Source organism: Lissotriton helveticus, chromosome 2_1 (genome assembly GCF_964261635.1).
Source record: "Lissotriton helveticus chromosome 2_1, aLisHel1.1, whole genome shotgun sequence".
NCBI classification, from domain to species: domain Eukaryota; kingdom Metazoa; phylum Chordata; class Amphibia; order Caudata; family Salamandridae; genus Lissotriton; species Lissotriton helveticus.
In genome coordinates this window covers 1234897491-1234913617 of record NC_136059.1, presented here as the reverse complement: position 1 = coordinate 1234913617, position 16127 = coordinate 1234897491, and the positions used below count along the sequence as shown (strand labels likewise).

The 16127-nt window shown below is 43.1% G+C and overlaps 1 long non-coding RNA gene across 1 annotated transcript in view; it reads right to left on the bottom strand.

Moving 5' to 3' along the window:
• Positions 1-12343, bottom strand: part of LOC144819698 (uncharacterized) — a 37212-nt gene extending 24869 nt beyond the window's left edge. Inside the window, exon 1 of the long non-coding RNA XR_013607517.1 lies at positions 12282-12343. This is a non-coding gene — a long non-coding RNA (uncharacterized LOC144819698). The remainder of the gene's footprint in view (positions 1-12281) is intronic.
• Positions 12344-16127: the final 3784 nt, after the last annotated feature.

Below are 16127 nucleotides of genomic sequence, written 5' to 3'. Positions count from 1 at the left end.
TTTCAGTTTCCACATTTCCAAAATAAAGGGAGGGGTGAAGGGGACGGGCCTGCAATGGGAGAACTAAACAAATGAAATCCAATTAATTAATTCGTACACCCGACTCTGAACCCTGACTGGACACTGCCTGGCCTTCCATAGCAGAGCATAGTTGGGCGTAGTGAAGGTGCCCCGGTCCAACTGCCACACTCAATCAAATCTGCCGAAAGGGGCCTCAGCCCCTGTAAGGGGGGTCTTCCTACCCCCTAAGGCCTCTACGACTATGAACGTTAGCAGGTATGGAGGCCCATAGTCACACACACCAAGGAGAAAACAGACTGGGTTTAAAAAGCAGGCCCGCAGCCCCTCCTGCCCTTGTTAATTCCACCCAACTACATCAGTGGCGCCTCTGCCCCCAGCTATCTCACCAGTGGCCCCACCACATTGTTTGCTAAATATATTGGTATGTGGTAATCCTGCACACTGTTATTTCACTATGGCCACTATCGTCACAATGTGCTACCAGCCAGTGATGTTGCAGTCTCAGCGAAGAGGTCATGCATTGACTGGGCACAGGGTCTGTAGTCCCCTTCCTAAGAACGTGTGATGCTAAATGGTGTAAGCATAGTACAACGTTAGCGCTTCATGGGCAGGATGAGGACACTGGTGAAAAGCGTCAGGAACATCCACAGCAAGGCAGTGGCACAGAGGGGCAACCTATGGGCCACGTGAGAAGCAGGTGACTCGTGAAGCTGTTACTGTTGGGCGATCTAATGTGTTTGCGTCAGATGCTGTATCACACACAAGCGTGAAAATGTGAGCTGCATGATACGCTTGCACTGGTGCACAGCATGATAAACTAGAATGGGGCAGCAGCTGAGGACACACTGGTGAGCTCTCATGCACGTTGATGACACTTTTGGGCAGTGCAAGGAGCTAGCACTGTGAACATTGCAAGACCACGGCAGACAGTATTTGAAGCAAGTTGGCCATAAGAAATGCTGGTGCCAGCAAGCAGGTCACAAAACTGACACTGGTGAGCACAATGAGATGCTGCAAAAACATGCGACAGAATCATTCCCGAAAGGGTAATCAATTTTAAATACGCGCATTCATAATTTAATGTTCACCCTATTTATTGAGTCGCATGGCATGCATTTGTTTTTTGCACTATTCCTGTACCGTGATTCGCATAATTAAGCGAGGGAATGAAAGGGGGCCATTATTTTACATATCACCGGTAAACAATGGCGAGGGAAGGAGAAGGGGGTTGTTGCGGACTGGTATGTATGTGTTTTTCAAGTTCTCGGTAATCCACTGGAGACTGTTCTATAAATTACCATTGAAGATATGCAAGCTAGCCTATAATTACAGGAAAGAAAGTGGCAGCTCTGGCATTTCATAACTATGAGTCCTCGAAAAAAAAGTGCTTGGTGAGTTTGTCACCAATGATAATTTAGATAGAGGCTCATTACTGAACATCACAACACTTTAAAAACCTTTCACCTTCATGCTGGAAAAGAAAGGACTATTTTAATGGCAAGGTTCTTTTGTGTTCTCTTGAAAAATTCAATCAAACAAAACGTCATTGACTTAGTGTAGTCTACCGCCTGTATTCTAATGAGAGTGCATAGATAAATTGCATGTAGCTTCAAGAATGGAACAAATCAATGCAAACATGTTAGTGATAGGGGTCGCAGGATGGGGAGTTGTCTTGAAAAATATGCAGGATTGCTACAAAGGAGTGAGCACATTTTGCAGTTTCTCTTCACGAGAGAAAACATGCAAAGCGATCTGGTCTACAGTGTCTTTGTTGACAATATATATTTTTTAAAGTTTCCATATTAATTATCGACAGCTTTTACTGTAGCTAGTAGAGGCAAAATAAGGTTGCTGTGTGCCATCAGTATGTGAAATTGGTTGTAAAGGACGAGATAATCTAGCTGTAATGTCACTTTACCTGCTGTACCACAGCTGCAGGAGGACCATGGGGTTTGCCCTTTACATTGCTTTATAGCCATTCTAGGTCATGTGAACTAGGTAACACTCTTGGTATTCAATCTTTATTGCAACCAATTGTTGGTTTAAATATGTGTCAAATGGGCATGATTAATAAGTCACCAACATTTTTTCGGTGTCACAGGATAAAAGAAACAGCAGTATCAAGTTATAAGGGTAAAGATGAAGAACATGATGGATTTATGTGTAAACAGCAGGCAGGAAATGTATAGAAAGTGTTACCTTTCCATACTGCCATCATAGCTATGGGCAAGATTCATTCAAAAGCAGCAACACATTTAAAAGGCACTTTTTTGGGTGTATTTTTCCAGCACTGGGTCTCGGCAGTAGAAGTAATTGTTAATTAAGTGATAATATATGTCAGAGTTGCGTGTCGCTGCATCTTTTTCATTACTTGTACCATTTCGGTTAGCAGGGAAAGTTCGTAGTTTGATGTCGATGTATCCGGCACATTTCTTACCCTCAGTTTCCAAACGTCCCTGTGGCGCGGCAGTAAGACTACCATTGTTATAGTTTCCAGGCTTACTCTGTTTCCCATTACTGCAGTTGCGTTAGTTTGTTCATCGACGGCAAGGTGAAAAAAATATTCGGATGTAGGTTTAGGAACAAAACATAAGCATCTATTTAATATCACACGCAAATCACCCCCACCCCAGACACCCTCTTGGGTCCCGGGCCCCTTGTGAACACGTAAAGCATCGTTTTACGTAAAGCAGGGGTTTGCAAGTCGTCCGGTAGTTTGTCATCTCTTCGTACCATTTTCATCCTGCGTTCCTCCGGGGGATTGTGCAGAATTTTCTATAATTCAATCACAGTTTGTATCGTCGCACAGAGTGTTTCTCATTCTAAAGTTTTTTTGCCAGTTTGTGAAACTAAGGTGTAAAAGCATCATTTAGGGAGGTTGGTTGTTTGCATATTATAGAAAGACTGCAAGTTCGGGGACCCTTGAAACGTCAGCCCGAAAAATATTTCTTAATGTTACTCCTGAGCCTGCACCACTCCTTTTAAGCGCATTTAATGACCTGTGTTCTAGTGACAATCAATCACTAAAACATGTTTGCCTATTTCATGTCATATCTCTTTCTTCACATCCTCTCAGGTACTAATTATAGCAAGTAGTGTAAGCTTCTATACTACCTTGTCTCTTACAGGGTGCAGCAACAGTCTTTTTTAGGAGTCTTCGTTTTAAATCATATTGAAACTCTCTAATTTGAATTTAAAAAAAGCATGAAAAATGCTTAAGTTGTTAAAAGCCACTTACTACTGCTTTGCGACCTAGCTGCTGATAGAATTAGGATATCCACATGAACCTTCCTGCTTTCTCAAATTTGCTTGAAAATGCACCATTTGTCCACTCCTTTCTCAACACACACTTTCTCGGGGGGAGACCCCCCCCCCCCCCCCCCGAACCCCATCTAGGTTGGTCCGGCTCGCACACTACACTTGCAGTGCAACATCACAATTATTTTACGCCTCACCACTCAAATGTCACCAGTTGCCGCTGGGTAGCACTTAGATGCAGCAGGTGAGGTAGCAACATCTATTTATGTAGCAAAATGAGCAAGGCTGTACAGAGATGGTTCTGGTATGAAACCTCACTCAACTCTAAAACAGCACATTGTCTACAGTTTGATACCGGAAGCAAGTGGGACGTCAAAGGCCTGCTCCTGTGTCCAGCCTGTTGCGGGCCCCCTATCCTGTCAGAGAAGCTGCTGGCGTTGTCCAATGTTTCAACCGGTCGACCTAACTTTAACCAGAAACCAGAAAACCAGGTAAGACTCTTCCAGAATAGGGAGGGCGGTTTGCCGAGAGGCGCCAAAACCTCTGCTGGGCCTATGTGTAAAAAGCGTACAACCGCCCTGCTGCAATCACAAGTGGGACGCAGTGTCTCTAAAACTGGAGCCAGGGAAATAATAAGCAGGGGTAACACAGCCAGGTCTTTGCTAAAGTTCTGGAAACCCTTTCTCCGAATATAGGAAGAATGGTTTCATCATAACTCTGCACTGCTGACATTTCTAAATTAGAGCCGGACCAAAAGGATGATTTATTTATTTAAAAACAAGTTTGGATGGAGCTGTGTCTCTGTGCGCACAAAGCTTTTTGTGTCTCATTTACTTTTCAAATGAAGTGCTCAATTGCTATCCCGTTTAGACAGATGCAGCATGACCTGTCCCACGTGTCTGGCGCAGCTCCACTATGGCTTTTTATTGTATTTTTTTGTGTGCCAAACAGTGGAACATTCGTCTTCACCCGAGCATCTGTCTGTAATGCGCGTAAATAGCTATGTCAAAAGCTGAATGTAATGGTATGTGTTATGGAAAAAGGGAATCATTTTGAGATATGTTTTTTTACACACAAGAGTTGTGTTTAGCCTGCTTTCAATCTTTTAATTGTGACTGCTAGGAGCACTGAGCGACATGGAGATAAAACTATTTGCAGAGAATAACCTATCTTGATCAAGCGAGGGAGCCATGATTAGCATAGAGGTCTCCTTGTTCATCTGTGGTAACTTTCACCTGAAATAGGCCACATATCTCCTTTATGTGCCATGCATGTAATGTGTGAGGTGTGCATGGCCTCTCTCTGTAGCTGGCACCAATGGCAGTCTTGGTACCTGGTAATTATTGTCATGTGCATTGCACACCGTTCACAGGCAGGAGGTTGTGCAGCCAGGGTGCTTCTCAAAGAAAAAGAGGGCTTTACACACAGCTGCCAAGGGGCCCGGGACACCTCAGACAGGCCCGGCACTTAAGGTAACAACATGGTGTCACTGCATGCACCCCGCCATCCTCCATCTCTGCCAGCCTCCATCTATGCAGTTTCAAGCGGGGGCTGCATGCAGACACCCTAAGTAAGTATTTCTGAAATGGTGATCCATGCAAGAGGATCTCTGCAGGGGCGGTGGGAAGGGATACCCTGCAGAGGGTTATGTGAAAGCACTTTGTGAGAGGGCATGTTGCACTGGCTGTGGACCGAGGCATGTTGCTGAGGCATTGTAACATGCTTTGTGTTCCTGCCGATCTGTGTAAAACCATTTTGCTGAGGATAAAAGTACCGGGCACAGTGCCGGGCTCTGTTATGTAGAGTAACAATGTACGAGTTCAACTTCTAAAGGTAATTTACAGGGTTATTGTGTACAGGCTTTTTATGCATTGGTATAATGAAGGAGTAATGTAATGTACATACGACTTTTTGTAAGAGCAATGGTCAGCAGCAGCATCATCCAGGAGTTTTTTGCATTGGTCATAGTGAAAGGGCACCCAGTACTGAACAGAATACAGCGCCAATATGTTGGTTTCTTACAATGGGAGCATGATGCAGGAGCATCATGAAGGGGTGTTTTCATGGCTTTTCAATGTGCAACATGATGGAAAGGCAATATGTACATAGAAGATGGAATTGTTCACAAGAAAAGTTTTCGACTTGGACATCTACCTTTATGCATTCCGCAAATGTAAAAAGTAGTTTACAGCCCATGTCCATCCTGAGCATAGTGTTTATGGCCTGACAAATGGCTTTAAGGAAAGCAGCCTTTTCAGCCCCTTCCAAATGCAAGCAATACATTGAAGTAACTTATGAGGGCATGAACGCAGGGCCTGGAATCAAGCACAGCAGAGCAGATTGGAAATTCAAAGAAGCACGTATGGCCTCTGGCTGTAGTGTAAACTTTCAGAAAGGAAAATCCCACGAGGCTCCCGCCTTGCCTTTGATGCTAGTTTTGTGACCATCTCAGGGAGTTTGCAGTTGTAAATCTGTTCCTTATACTATAATTTATACATTACCAATATAAGATGCAGAACTGAAGTGGCTTTTACTTGCAAGAAGTTATAGAATATCTAAAAAATAATTTTAAATGTTATTTTTGTTGGACAGGAATGAATGGCAGCGAATGTGTTGCATGTTATGTGTTAATTACTATTACCCACACTATATCTAAAGACGTATGCTTTACATATTCCAAGTTTTATATAGCTCTTTATTAACCTCGTTGCTTTCTGGAATTTGCTTGAAAATGCACCATTTGCCCACTCTTGTTTTGAAAACTTTCTCCAGGGGAGACTCGAACTGCCCTCCCCACCCGCAGCCCCACTTATGACGGTTGGTCTTGCCACCAGCCACTCATCGTGAACATTTACGGCTCACCACTTTCATATGTCACCAGCCACCACTGGAATCTAGCACAACTTGCTACTACTTGGCCTCTCTACCCTTTCACCGCCTGCGGGGGAAACTAGAGTTGGTAAACTTGAAGTGTCGTTTGATAGTGAACATTTATTTGGCCAATGTAAATTAGCACTTCGTCACTTATGTCTGTTTATCGGTTTTCTACCATTTCACCACTGGCAGAAAACAGTTCCAATTGGTGTATTAATATAATAAGTGCTCTGCTTTAATGCATTTAACTTTTCTGCTAGCTTCTATATATCTCTAACATCAAAGTGGCTTAATGAACAAGCCGCAAAGCAGTTGTGTTCGCAAACTCACTGTCATATTTTTTAATAATATTTTCATAAGGGCAAGTAATTACCTTTTTAAATCCTATTATTGTCATTCCTTAATCCAGCTGAGTGCAGTGCATACAATCTCAGCAGCTTCTTTGAGCTGGTACAACAGGTCAGTAAGTTAATGAACTTATTTTATGAAATGTAAAATGTACTACCTTAAAGTCTAAAAAGTAAATTTTTGTATTTTCTCTCTTAAAACTTTTAAATGTATACATCCTATTAAGTACTTCAACCACAATTCGCCATTGTGCTACTCAGGAGGGTTAAAGCTTTCAGATCTGTAGGATGATGCTTATATTAACACTAGGTTACCATAATAATATACAGAAATCAATTATGAACCAACCTTAACACAAAACCTCACGGTCTGTTCTTTCATAAGACACAGTGTAAAGATTTTTCCCAAAAACAGGTGAAGCAGAAATTACTTAATTCCACTTGGTCTGCTGGTTCAGGCATCTGCTGAAAACTGCCAGCCTATTAGGCATTGCTCATGTTAACTCCTGTTTTTCACATCTATTTATGCCTTGACAAGTAAACTAGGAATATATCTCACTGTGTAATGCAATTTCTGAATAGTTTATATAACACCTATAAATAACAGGATCTAATCAGCATTGTTCGACTCCAGCCGTTTAGTCTTCATGAGTCAATTAAACAAGTACCACTGTAATAAACTCAATTTTCCTACTGTGTAAGAAATGTGACTGAGTGCCTAGAGCTGCTGACTATAGAACCTGGTGATCCAGGTTTGAATTGTGTCTTTGGTACAGTGCAGCCAGCCTTGCAGACCAGAGTCTGAAATTATGGAGTGTTATATTCCATATAGGTACTATAATATAGGCCTCGGTAAACGTGTTACCCTTCACCTATATTCTCTCCCTCCATTACACTTCAAATAGTGCAGCACATGAACCTACGAGCAGTGTTTTATTATTGTTACACACGGTTACATGAAACGCTTCGACAGCCACTGTCCCCAAATGTGAAGTGTATGTGTGTGGGTCTTCTTGGAAGGTAGTGCCACTAGGCAATGCACACACTGCAGGAGTGAAAGCAAACAGAGAATGTTTACTAACATGGTGCACTCCATGAGACTACATGCAGTGTTCACCATTTTGATATGATAACGTTTAGCAGCCAGACATGCCCCCAAATATGCAGTCATGACCTGTCACTTCAAAGCAGCTGAACATATGTACTTATCCTTGCTTCTAGAACAACTATGCCATAACAGAGTGGCCATGCATGTGATTGCCCATGTATATAGTCTTTGTGACATGTCTTGTTTGCTGGGGGTACCCATTTCTATCAGAGAAACCACAAAATGTTACTCTCACTTTTAATTTGTTATCTATGATTCACTACTTGTGTCTATTTTTGGTGCTGTCTGAAAGAATGTCTATGGGTACATATGACTGGGTGGGTAACCTGATGTTCTTTAAGGTCACCATCTACTATTTACTGTGCTTTGAAAGTTGATACAATTTGAATATGTAATGAAAAATGTGCTGTAAAATTCACCATTTTGGTCTGTCATTTTCCAAATTTTTCTGGGGGGGAGAACCCCCCAAGCCCCCCTAGTAGCGGTCGGGCTCGCTCGCTGCGCTCGCTCGCTACGCACCGGATAGGGGCTGGTCTGGCAAAATTTGCCAGGGCTGCTTTCACTTCGCAGTCCGGCCCTGAATGACGGATGTTTGTTCTGGACCTGCTGTTGATGATATCCCAGAGTGAGGTGCACGCCCTGTATAGCCCAGCCACCTGGACTACCTGTGAACAGTGTGAAGGTTGGTACTTGCTGTAGCAGGCTACTGCTGCGGATTAGGAAGACATGATCCGCAAACGTCTGTTTGTTAACGTGTGCAGGGGATCTTCATGTTTGGGTGCTGCATTGTTGACTTGATGTTGTGAATGTTTCTGAAATTCATCAACATATTAATAAAAAACATTTTTGGTATCAAGTTTAGGTCCGGGGTTGGGTGTTGTTTATTTTCACGCTGCTGCAAAGGGCCACTCCAACTGCCCAGTCAGCTTTTCAAACTTTGCAAGTGTCACATTTCTTGAAAGTTGTCAGATATTGAATGGACTTTTTGAACACTGCGAATTGCTGGTCTTCTTATCTTTAGAGACTCCTACTTTAACCTCCGCCATGTTACACTTGCAAGTCATTCAACATGACACACCACTTAACTATAGACAGAGCAAAACACAAAACGTAGAAAATGCCATCACTGAAAAACTCGGGGCAGTTCAGGGCTAAGGACAGCTGCATTACTTTTCATTGTAAGTGAACCATAAGATATGATGGAGTCATGTGCAGGCTAAGTGGGAATGGAATGGGAAATAATGGTGTCCTATGCCTCTTTAAGGCAAGAGAGCATCACTACCTTCTCCCCTCACTCCCCCTCCCGCACCCTCTGAGAACAAAAGAGAGAAGTGCAGTTGATATGTTTTCTGACAACCCTCTGTTACATGGTTAAAATAGATTTGTGTGTACTGGAATGGTCCAAGAGGGACACCAAGATTAATTGGTTCTTTTTTGGTTCATATCTGGCTTTGAGAGTTTCCATGACTTCAAGAAAGATAGATCCAAGTCAGTGGCGTACCATTGGAGGGGGTATGGTGGGGGACGAGGGAGGTGCGGCCTGCCCCGGCCGCACAAGTTTGGGGGAGGTGGACTCCCCCGCTCATGCGAAGTGGCCACTGCGGGAATCAATCACCAGCACCCCCCCGCCTACCCCTCTGCCCACTTACAAGAGGTCACCAGTGGCAAGCGCAGGGACAGCCACGGGCGGCACAATGTCTATCTATGCCAGTGATCCAAGACCCTTTAAGACTACTCTGACATTCGGAAAGTCCATAGATTTGAAGTGCAGGTTCTCTAGCTCACTTGCTACCCCTCTCCATTCACCCCAATACTTGGTGACCCTTATTATACAGGTGTTGTTGATGGCGTATTTCGGGATTAGAGAATGCCGAGGTGTATAAAAGTGGGGCGCCTTTTATCAGGATGACAAGATAAACCATTTCAACAAATGAAGCTACTTTTGTGGATGAAAGGGATGGATAGACTGAGGTATACACAAGTAATTTAAAGGGTTCTGCATTCCTCTATGATAGAAACACACTGATATGGAAGAAGATCGACATATTGTCCCCTGCATTTACAAGATTTTAATATTATAAAAAATCTCAGTGGAATGAAAGTTTCAGAAGATGTGGAAAAAAGAGCTGGGTGTCATCCATGATGTGGCTGAGTGTTAGGGTTATTTGGGGTTGCCCTACACAGCAGTTACATATGTGCAGGGGATCAGAGGAGGTCCTAAGATAATTCTATGGTAACATCTCCTCCGTAACAATGTTCATGCTATGTATGACGCAAAGATTGATCTTTGCTATTAGGTAAGTGGGGCATGTAGTGCAATCGCCCATGTACTGTGGAAATGCTCTTCATTTGGTGAGTTTTAGAGGAAAGTCTTAAGGATCTAAGGATTAGAGCAGCGAGTATCATTCTTGGATGAATGCCCAACACAGCCTAAGATTCAGTGAGAGAGAATGAATCATTGAATTATGGTTCCTGTACATATGAAAATAGACTTTTGAGGGAGCCAGTGCCATGATCTCATATAGATTGGTACCATTAGCTTAAGTATGTTTTGTTGAAGGGGAAGGTGGGGTGCTCATTCAGGGACTCCAATAACATGTTTTAATATAAAAAAATGGTTCTCATTGATACAATACTTTTCGAAAGATTATAGGAAGTTACTTGCCCTATATATTTGAAATAGGTACACATTTCCTTGGATTTTCCTACCGAAGTTCTTGGTCGCATGGGCTGATTGGCTTCTGGGTTCAGGGTGGGAGCCTTGAGCACTGACTGCTATTACAGAAAAGTGAAAAGAAACAAAACAGGGTATGTGGAGGGTCAGGGGGACAGTTTAATGACCTGTCTGCTCGCTCCCCAGTCTTACAGATAAACACAAAAGAGCAGATCAAGTAAAAGAGAAGTGTGTGTCTGTAGTAACACCCGTGCAGCACCAATGGTGAGACGTGAAACACAAGTGCCCAACATGAGACTTCTTGGCGACAGGGGGCTGATAAGATTCCCATCAGACCACCCATGTGGTGGAGTTAGCGTCATGTGGGAATTTAATGATCATGCCATCCCAAGTCCAACCAAAATAGTGTCGGTCCGGGAAAATATGTCACAAAGATATGATCATTGTGTGTATCCTAAAAGTAATACAAACTGAAGAAAAGAGTGCAGTGCTCTAAAAATAATATAAAATTGGCTACCCAAACTTCAAAGAATATTCTTAGAACTCGAAGTCCGAGTGTCAAGAATTAAAAACACGCTAGGTAGTAAGACTACCCTCTGGCGCTAAATAGTGTGGTCATAGTGTGGTCGACATGTTTCAGCCTTCAGGGCATCTAACCCGGCTTTCTTCAGGACCTTGTATGGCAAATCTTGCTACTGCAACTACAGACAAGACGTCATAGTAAAAGAAGGACAAACATGTACTTGAAAAGTTACATCTGTATCAAAAACTTAGAATACTTAAGCGTCCACTCGAGGGGAAGTAATAAATCTTCTTCCTATCAAAAAAACCAAAGAGACAAAAGGTTGAAGGCACAACAGGTACCACATTGACACCATAGTGCACACACGTGAAAACAATACAGACACACCTGCACGAATAATTTACATTCTGCATTGGAGAAAAGCATACTAGCTTAATCACATTGAGCTTTCCCATGTTCAACCAACATGAATGTAGAACGATTGGTTGAACATGGGAAAGCTGTGTGCTTACTGTGTCTTTTTCTACATCTTAGAGCGGGGCCTCATACTCCCGAGCGGTTGCCGGGTGAGGTGAGGCCATCACCCACACAAAGCTGGGTGAGTATCACCTTTGAGGCAAATCCTCAATGTGATTAAGCTAGTATGCTTTTCTCCAATGCAGAATGTAAATTATTCGTGCAGGTGTGTCTGTATTGTTTTCACGTGTGTGCACTATGGTGTCAATGTGGTACCTGTTGTGCCTTCAACATTTTGTCTCTTTGGTTTTTTTGATAGGAAGAAGATTTATTACTTCCCCTCGAGTGGACGCTTAAGTATTCTAAGTTTTTGATACAGATGTAACTTTTCAAGTACATGTTTGTCCTTCTTTTACTATGACGTCTTGTCTGTAGTTGCAGTAGCAAGATTTGCCATACAAGGTCCTGAAGAAAGCCGGGTTAGATGCCCTGAAGGCTGAAACATGTCGACCACACTATGACCACACTATTTAGCGCCAGAGGGTAGTCTTACTACCTAGCGTGTTTTTAATTCTTGACACTCGGACTTCGAGTTCTAAGAATATTCTTTGAAGTTTGGGTAGCCAATTTTATATTATTTTTAGAGCACTGCACTCTTTTCTTCAGTTTGTATTACTTTTAGGATACACACAATGATCATATCTTTGTGACATATTTTCCCGGACCGACACTATTTTGGTTGGACTTGGGATGGCATGATCATTAAATTCCCACATGACGCTAACTCCACCACATGGGTGGTCTGATGGGAATCTTATCAGCCCCCTGTCGCCAAGAAGTCTCATGTTGGGCACTTGTGTTTCACGTCTCACCATTGGTGCTGCACGGGTGTTACTACAGACACACACTTCTCTTTGACTTGATCTGCTCTTTTGTGTTTTGTATTACAGAAAAGTGCCCTTTGCTCCGAGCATGTCACATTGAAGGCTCAGTATAGATAGATCTGCTATATATATTTACCCGGGCTGGAGCAGCAAAGACAGCAGTCACAACACACAGATATATGATAGTCTTCATCCTTATAGACAGTCCTGAATAACAAAATAAAATAAATGAATAATGTGTTAATTATAAATAATCGCTAATTGCCATCTCATATGTAAATTGTGGTTGCACTCGGGATGTGGTGGAGTAAACAATGAATTAGCTGGCTTGAAAATAATTCCACGGCAACAATGAAGTAGAACTCAGATTGACAGAGATCCACGGCGCTACTTAACATTTAACAATGATTTAACAATTGTTAACTTTACAATCATAGAGTTAAAAAAGCATTGGGAAACTCAATAGACATTCCTTACATTACGAGTCCTGACTAAATCAACTCTGATGCAGGGAAAAACAGAACAAACAAGCACTGGTAAAGCCAATAGGTCCACCATAAGGTGACTACAGACACGCAGAAATTAATTTTCTTGCAACAGCATAATAAAGGTACATAGCTAGTCCTTTGGCCAAAGCTTTGTGGTGGTGCTTTATGTCACATTGATGGTTTCAGTATTGGTGTTTGTGTTGGGATCGGATGTCATGCTATTAGTGTGACACTGGTGGTATCAGTGATACTGGTTATAGTGGTTGTGGTGTTGGTGGTATTAGTGGTGATGCATTACCGATGGTAGTAGTGGTGGTCGTCTTGTATTGGTGTGGTAGAATTGTTATTGTAGTGATGGTATTGATGGTACTGTTAATGGTAATGGTGGTACTGGTAGAGGTGATCATTTGGTAAAGGTGGATAATCTACCTGGACTGTGGAGGGGCAGTTGGTCAAGAGGTTCGTCACAAGAAGCCAGCCAATATCTCTGGTTCAGATGGAACCACTGGAGCACCATGGGGTTTTAAAGACTACCAGGAACAATAGACGAGAGGTCTCCATTGAAGTCATCCAAAGAGGGATGACTCCTCACTGTGACCAACTGTGGTGTTAAAGAGGAGAGCAGCACTGACAGTGATGGTGTGGTGTTAGTGATGGTAGTGTTGGCAGTGGCAGTACTGGTGATATTGGTGTTGATAGTATTGGTGGAATTGACATTGGAGTTGTTGGTGATTGAAATGGTGGGATGTTGCATCGGTGGTGGCAATGATGGAAATATTGGGGATGGTGGTATTGTTGGTGGTGCATTGATTATATTGGTAATATTGAAATTGGTGATATTGCTGTGGTAATGGTGTGGTACTGGTGGTGATAGTTGTACTTGTGGTGATATTAGTGATACTAGTGATGGTATTAGTGTGGGTAGTGTGATGTTAGTGGTGGTGGGGGTATTGGTGATATCTGTAATGGTGGCATTCTGACTGAGCTGTGGAGGTACAGGGGACTGTAAGGTAAAGGCATGTGGTGGTATTTATATTTGTTCATGGTATTAGTGGAGGTACTTGTGGTATTGATGCTGCTGGTGGATTTGAATGTGGTGGTATAAAAGCATTGCTAAGGCTAACCACATAAACATACTGTATTAAAAAGCACAGTATCAGGCTTACAGATAATTGCTTTGATTATACTTGATGCATAGCATTGTTTATGGTTTTGGCTGTTTATGGTTGTTGCTTACAATTCACAGAATGAACCACTCATTTAGGAGGATGACAAGAATGGCTTAGTAATAAACTTGTGTACATGTGTATTCTCTAATATTAACCCCAAAGGCCTCTCTGCTAAACACACTGCATTAGCACAGTTAAACTATTCCCTCAAAGTAGAGTTTGAGGAAAGGAAGCGGAAAATTATGTATGTTCTGTAAGTGGTGAATTTAAAAGGCATATACTGCAAAATGATGCCTACTGGATACCTTGCCAAAGGCAGAAAGCAAGCAGAACCAACTAAGGTACTCATGCACCAACTCACAGAACAACTCAGAGACTCTCACAGCCACTCACAGATCCATTCAGACACCCATACACTCACTCACACACTCACTCTCAAAGGTTATAGGTTACAGTTAGAAAATAAGATTTAAAAAATGTAGAAATTCACTGAAAAAAACAAACGTTACAGGGACATTATAGTTAGGAAATATAATTTTAAAAACAGCTAAAATTCACTGAAAACTCCAAAGGTTACAGGGAGATTATAGTTAGGATATGGAATGTTAAAAAAAAGTAGAAATTCACTAAAAAAACAAGCATTGGAAATGCAATAGGTCTCGGATTTATTTGAGTTAGAGCTAATGGCATTGTAAATGGCAATGTCTTTTAGCCATGTGTTATGGAGTGTATGCATGTGGTGAGTAATGGAATTATGTGGTTTGGATTGGAATTGTTCACCCTGCACGCTCACACACTGTTAACCCTGCACGCTCACACACTGTTAACCCTGCACGCTCACACACTGTTCACCCTGCACGCTCACACACTGTTCACCCTGCACGCTCACACACTGTTCACCCTGCACGCTCACACACTCACCACTCTGCACTCACTACTCACTACTCTGCACTCACTACTCTGCACTCACTACTCTGCACTCACTACTCTGCACTCACTACTCACTACTCTGCACTCACTACTCTGCACTCACTACTCTGCACTCACTACTCTGCACACACTACTCTGCACTCACTACTCACTACTCTGCACTCACTACTCACTACTCTGCACTCACTACTCACTACTCTGCACTCACTACTCTGCACTCACTACTCTGCACTCACTACTCTGCACTCACTACTCTGCACGCACTCACTACTCACTACTCTGCACTCACTACTCTGCACTCACTACTCACTACTCTGCACTCACTACTCACTACTCTGCACTCACTACTCTGCACTCACTACTCACTACTCTGCACTCACTACTCACTACTCTGCACTCACTACTCTGCACTCACTACTCACTACTCTGCACTCACTACTCTGCACTCACTACTCTGCACTCACTACTCTGCACTCACTACTCTGCACTCACTACTCACTACTCTGCACTCACTACTCTGCACTCACTACTCACTACTCTGCACTCACTACTCTGCACTCACTACTCTGCACTCACTGCTCACTACTCTGCACTCACTACTCACTACTCAGCACTCACCACTCTGCAATCACCACTCTGCACTCACTACTCTGCACTCACTACTCACTACTCTGCACTCACCACTCTGCACTCACTACTCTGAACTCACTACTCTGCACTCACCACTCTGCACTCACCACTCACTACTCTGCACTCACTACTCTGCACTCACTACTCTGCACTCACTACTCTGCACTCACCACTCTGCACTCACCACTCTGCACTCACCACTCTGCACTCACTACTCTGCACTCACTACTCTGCACTCACTACTCTGCACTCACTACTCTGCACTCACCACTCTGCACTCATGCACTCACAACTCTGCACTCACTACTCTGCACTCACTACTCTGCACTCACTACTCTGCACTCACCACTCACTACTCTGCACTCACCACTCTGCACTCACCACTCACTACTCTGCACTCACTACTCTGCACTCACTACTCACTACTCTGCACTCACCACTCTGCACTCACCACTCTGCACTCACCACTCTGCACTCACCACTCTGCACTCACTACTCACTACTCTGCACTCACTATTCTGCACTCACTACTCTGCAATCACTACTCTGCAATCACTACTCTGCACTCACTACTCTGCAATCACTACTCTGCAATCACTACTCTGCAATCACTACTCTGCAATCACTACTCTGCACTCACCACCCTGCACTCACCACTCACTACTCTGCACTCACCACTCACTACTCTGCACTCACTACTCTGCACTCACTACTCTGCACTCACTACTCACTACTCTGCACTCGCTACTCTGCAATCGCTACTCT